Raw genomic sequence first — 6488 nt, forward strand, 5'->3', positions numbered from 1 at the left:
TTGTTTCTCGTGCTGAGAGTATAGGTAGCGTGCTATATGTCTGCAGCTACCAAACGAAAGTGGAAATTCGAAATCACTTGAGCTTAAAATAAATCCTAATAAGGCGTAGGGTCCTCTACGTGGCACTGTACAGGTATGGGCATTACTTTTATTTTTATGGTCCCGTGAGGGCGAAAAAAAGGGAGGCAGAAAGTTAGGTGGGCGGATGAGGTTCAGAAGTTCACAGGGGTCAAGTGGAGATGCAACTAGCACAGGATTGAGTTAGAATAATGACAAAAGTATTCACCCTGAAGAGGGTATAAACATGCTGCTGCTGCTGCTGGTGCTGATGCGGTTTTGATGAAGACAAAGAAGGGACAAAACAGCACCCTTTTACAAAACCGAGGAAAGGTAAGTGCACCGAAGGTGTTGTAGTAGCATCACTGAAGCGCAACCGAAGAAGAGGGCCAGGTTCGATAAAATCTTAGTTTTATTTTCACCGCTTCATTGATCATTTTCATACACAATATTAGCCTGCGACTCACTTTCTAGTGCTGTAATAGGAATGTATGGCATATTAAGCGAGCCATCGTCACACGTTGGGTCGAAAAGCCAGTAGTGTAGTAATAGGCGCCAAAGTGTGTTGCTGATTTTCTTGCGTAAAGATACTAATTGATCTCCTGAGTTATGACGCCACAACCACACGAACTTGAGTAGAAATTTCAAACATCCCGCTTTCAAAACAAAGCTATATAAGGAATTAGGAAAGTGTCCAAATAAATAACAACTAGCGTGGAGGTACCTGCAATCTACGTTTTCATAAATTAGGTTTACGTTCTCATAAATTAAGTTTACTTCAGTCAAATAAATCTGTCCCCATTCGAGTTCAAGCTCAGGTCCTCTACATGCCTGTCGGGCATGCACCAAAAAGCCGAAGAAAATTCATTTGTACCGATCGTGTTACATTTGCATCTAGTTACCCGTAGTCGCATGTATAACTTTCTAACGTGTGTTTTGATGTGTATGGATATTACAATAATAATATTAATTTTAAAATACAAACTAATTTCAACTAAAAGCAATATAAAATAACCGCAATGAAAAGTCGTGGTAAAAAGCGCTTTGCAGCTACTCTTGAAGCAAAGCTTAAGGGTTTTCCAATTTTTTACTTCAATTAGAAATACACGTTACATATGTTGAAAACGAACACATTTTTCTGGACATACGATAGTGTGATTCTGCTTTGAAAGGTATTGGCACACTTCCAATAAATTGCTAGTCGGGAAAAAAAAGTGCAGTAATGTTCTTAAATATTAGTGCATACCTAAACAGCGCCTGTAAAGATAGCAAGAAACAGGGGTTAGAAGATTACAGAGGAAAAGGTACACTCTGTAGGAGGATGTCGAAATAATAAGACTGCTTGAAGACATTTTTTGCGTTTTCAGGTCGTACATCAATTCCCCGCCTCTTTGCTTTCAGCGTCCATTCTAAATGGTCCCTCTAGTCGAGGTCGCTCCTGGATGCTTCAATGAACTGAAACACATTACAAAAAAAAAAATAGCACGGAAGCAACCCAAAAATTGTTGTCGGCAGAAGAGACAAATATTTCTATATTGTCTCCTTGAATGCACACATTTTACTCTGATCAAGCACTAAGTCTAAGAACGTGATTATGTGGCCTCCTAACGTTAATCCTCCCCACTTAAATTCTGCAGACCTGCCATATTTATGTCCATTACAGCTGCTGCGGGACTCTCCAAAAATTACCAATGCTCCGTGTGATTTCGAAGCTGTTGTGATTTTTATCAGCGTCATTCTAACCCAAACTGAAGCAAACAGACAAGCTTCGCTACAGAATACGGTGCATTGTTTTCGCAATTAGTAGGTAGGCAGTTTCTTCGCCTGGTAAAGTTCCTAATTGTCGTGCTGTGCTTCGAACGTCAGTGTTTGTCTCATATGAAAATGTTCCGTCGGAGATAGGAACTGATGTTTTCTTTTTGAATTGGGGGCAGGATTCGCACGACGCCTTCATGTGGCGCAGATACATCCACAAGATATGAAAATGCCATGCGCACAGCAATAAAATATTATCATGTGCAGTAGACATCTCTGAGATACGATCCCGGTATATTCGTCGTACAGCTAGAACACTGCACTGAAAAACCTACATATCCTCGGTAATTGCTCAGTAACATAAATATTTGGTGTACGGTGCAACTCATATCTGCGCCAGAAGAAACTTAACTCCTTGTTGAGCGCTCCTTCTCATCCAGACATGTCGCGACGGCTTTTCAGCGCAATGAGCCCTGTATATTGCACATAAAATGCGCGCGAAAACAATGTATATATAGCGCCTGATTGCCTATACCGTACTATAGTTCGCCTATACAACAAAGTAGTCGGATAAACGGATTACAGCTGACGCTTCAGCCGAAGAGAGAGCGCCAGCTGGCGCCGCCTCAATAAAGAGCCTTAAAAACAAGCGCCGCGAAGCAGCTGTTATCCTCCCGATAGCATGTCACGTGATAGCGCAGCATGACGTCACACGCGTGCCAGACTCGCGCTCCGTGTGAGCTGAAAACCACACGACTGAGATTAATGGCCTTGGAAGACATAGGGAAGTTGAGTCGATGCTCTTAAAGGGATAACAAATATAGAAGCCATTTGAGCTCGTTACTGCTACGGAGGTGGAATACAAAGATGATTGTTGTGCTGTGGCCAGGCGTGACCGCGGGTTCAGACTCATGTCATAGTCGCAAAGACAGAGACAAATGACTTTGGGAACACAGGCTCTGAAAAAAAAAAGTTTCCCGATCCCTCACCATATATTCTACTCTAAAGGCAAGAATCGCATTCTGATCAAGATACTTTTACACATTTACCTCTATTTTACGGTCTTTCTTACAGTATGGGAGTTAAGCCTAAGGGTGTGCAAGAGCGCCTAATTTGAAACATTTAGACACAGTTTGCGTCTCTCAACTTGTCGATGCAAAACCTCTAAATGAACCTTTGCTCTAATGCAACAGGATCACGCTAAAATGCTTATACGTCATAAAAATGTAGTTTCTACCAATAGTTATATGCTATAGCATATTTATATAGTGAACTTCCGGAACGCTGTTGCAAATTATTACGCAATCTACTAGATATTTATTCCTCAACTTCGCAGAAAAATGCAACTATATAGGACTACTGGATAGGGTTCCTAATTTGCCGAGACGAGCTTCATTCCACTCTGGTAGAGTTCAACTTTTTTTGTGCGACTTAATTTCAAACTGCGTTCAAAGACAGCAAACTATGTACGAAGAATTATTGTAGTAGACAAACGAGTAAATCGAGTAATACGGCCTCAATGTTCTCCTGATTGCCTTGCCAAAATATGCAATTTTATATGAGTGCATAGAAGGCTAACTTTAAAATTAGTGCAGTCTATAGATCACTTCAGTATATTAACAGCTCTAAACTCCATAAATCCAGTTGCGCCCTCATTAGGAGGTTTTACACATACCGGGATTCTGGGTACTGCCGAACACCTACCGTTTTTCAACGAGTCCAAGATTTCCCCCGGCCTGGTGCTCAGCTCTTCTGGGGTGAAATGCTTGAGAAAGAGGCCATGGATCCAAAAGTTTCGGAATGTAAGAGACTGAGATCAAGGAACTCGTACGGGTTACGAAACGTCTTTTTTGCATGTTCACTTCGTGAGTGACTGTTTTCTTTTCACCATAGTACTACTGCTGCTGGAACACAAGGATCTGCTGGATACCAACACGCAAAGGAACTAACGGAAATGAGAGCGCGTGCATGCTGTATGTATGTGATGCATGTGCTACAGCTGCCAAATAAAGCAAAATTTTAAAAAGCAAATATGCCCAACAAGGATATAATGAAATTCTTACTAATAAAACTAATCGTAAAATGGCAAGCATCATAGGTAAATCAAGTAAATTCGAACTAAACATTGGAAAACATTGACTGAGGAATGGCAATCACGTAAACATCAGGAATATTTTTCTTGAGTAATGTTTGAAGTGACCTTCGTAAGCACAATTGGACCCATACCGAAGTATCAATGGTCTGAAATGAGGGTATTATACTGTACACCTTATTTGGAAGCAGAACACTCCAGAAACTAACAAACTTTACACATTCCTACATTAACGTTTATTCTATCCCATCAGCTCCTAGCAGACGATGCACTAATTTCCTTCTTCTCTAGCATATGGAAGGATGCAGTGCTCCTAAACAAGATGTATTGTCTGAAATTCTTCTAATATGTATGCATATAATAAGCACTAAATTCATCAGTTTTCGTCATGGTTGTTTTAGTCACTAATTCATCATAATGCAAGAAAAGACCACTACCTTTCTTCACCTGCTTACCGGGTAGTGTAAGAAATAGCTCTCGGCTTTATATCCCGATACATCGGACAGAGGGGCCTTTGCTAAACAAGCTTTAAAAAAGCAAAACCCGATTTAGCAAACAGCTATAACCAGTTATTCTGGCAACACACTATGAAAGGTAATAAGAATTATTAAGAACAAAACGAAGCCGCATTGTTGCGTCACTCAAATGTGTTGATTAATGATAATGTCCAGAACTCCCACGCAGTGGCTGAATCATATTTTATCGCAGAAAAACGCAGATGTTTAGTAGATATTAAATACTCTCTTATATATATATATATATATATATATATATATATATATATATATATATATATATATATATATATATATATATATATACATATATACATTTGTCTTGATTCTTGCAGCGTACTACATCTTAACTTATATTTCTTGTATTTCTAATTATAATAATATATTTGCTTATATTTCTATCCTGCGGGGTTGGCGCAGTGGTTATGGAGCTCGGCTACTGTGCCCAAGGATGCGGGATCTAATTCCGGCTTCGGCGGCCGCTTTTCGATGGAGGCGATAAGCAAGGCACCCGTGGGCTGTGCGATGTCAGTGCACGTTAAAGAATCCCAGGTGGTCGAAATTTGCGGAGTCCTCCACTTTGGCATCTCTCATAACCTGAGTCGCTTTAGGACGTTAAACCCCACAAACTACAACCACTTATATTTCTCTTTTATGGTAAACGGCTGAGATATACATTTACGGCTACATTTTCAGCTTCTGTTGTCTGCCAACATTATGTCCACTTATGGCAGATACATATTCCGATGTGACCCGATGATTATCGCAGCAGTTTCAGAAATTCTGGCGCGTGTATGTTGCAGTACGTGTAACATAAAAAAAAACGTCAGGTAAACAATGATCAGCGTGAACATCCAACAACGCATTGCGAAGGCCCGACATTGTTTATGGGAGACTCTGAAACACTTTCTACGAGCTGCTGACATCAGCGACCCGTCAGGCATCGAAAAGTAGAATGATTGTTCACCTTTAGTAATTGGCTCGGTCATCTTCACGCGCTAAGAAAATTGCCACCTGGAAAGAAAAAAAGAGAGTAGAGCCGAAATAGTATTCAAGCTGTGAAGAAAACAGGCAGGGTGAGCTGTGGTACAAATAAATAGTCTTCAGGATATCAGGAAGACAAGACAAGAGCAAGCGATAGCCGCACAGACCCCTCCTATTGCTGTGAACCGGTCCCTAGTTCCCGACAAGTGTAGCACGCGCACTCACGTGCAATTATCTGGCACTGTCAGTGAGCAGATTCGCCCCATGCTCGGTTGATTTGGTGCTCGTGCTTCGATGACCTTTCCGTTTTGGATATCCCACTCGTCAGCTACCACCTGTGTTATTAAGACGCTGTGACTTTACATAATGGCATCGTCTTCGGCGCAATCATCCAAGGGGGCTGCTCGCCTTCAGAAGCGGCAGGCGAGAACGCTAACTAGAGGGCGCGGCAGACCAAGGAAGTGTCAGGCGCAGAGGACCAGAAGTTCACCAGAATGTCCTATGCGTTTTACGTCACTTACCATGGACTTCTACTAGCTGTCCTGCTCACTGCACAGCTGCAGACTGGTGATTAAAACTAAACTTCCTCACAATCCCTATTTTATTTATGCCTGCACAGCATTGGCAAGCACGTGTACATTCTAGGAGTGTAATAATCTAGGCATACCACGGATTAGGCCGCCAAGGCTGCCAATATTTTATTCGTTTAAATTCCTATTTATTTTATTTCTTTAATGTATTGTGAATGAACCTTTGTTCTGAATCGCAGCTTGACTTATTTTCCATTTTCTTTTAATGCTTATATTCTGCGTCCTGCTTTTCTATTATTGCGAGCTGAAATTTGGCCGCGCGACTTCAGTATTAAACCGCACGATATCAGCCTAATGGTGAGGTCATTGTTTCCCATGACGTGTGACTCAAAAATAATTTTGTATCCTCACATCGCTTCAATATACTCTTTGTATAGCTGCGCCACGGCTAGTCGTCCTCCAATCTTCTACTGAATACTGAAGAAGAGCTTGGTAGTGTCACAGCCGAGGCAGAAAGTAAGATTCCAACAACAAAAGACTTATCACACTGGAAAA

This window comes from Amblyomma maculatum, unplaced genomic scaffold (genome assembly GCF_055883805.1).
Source record: "Amblyomma maculatum isolate TAMU_Amacu unplaced genomic scaffold, ASM5588380v1 scaffold_28, whole genome shotgun sequence".
Taxonomy (NCBI): Eukaryota; Metazoa; Arthropoda; class Arachnida; order Ixodida; family Ixodidae; genus Amblyomma; species Amblyomma maculatum.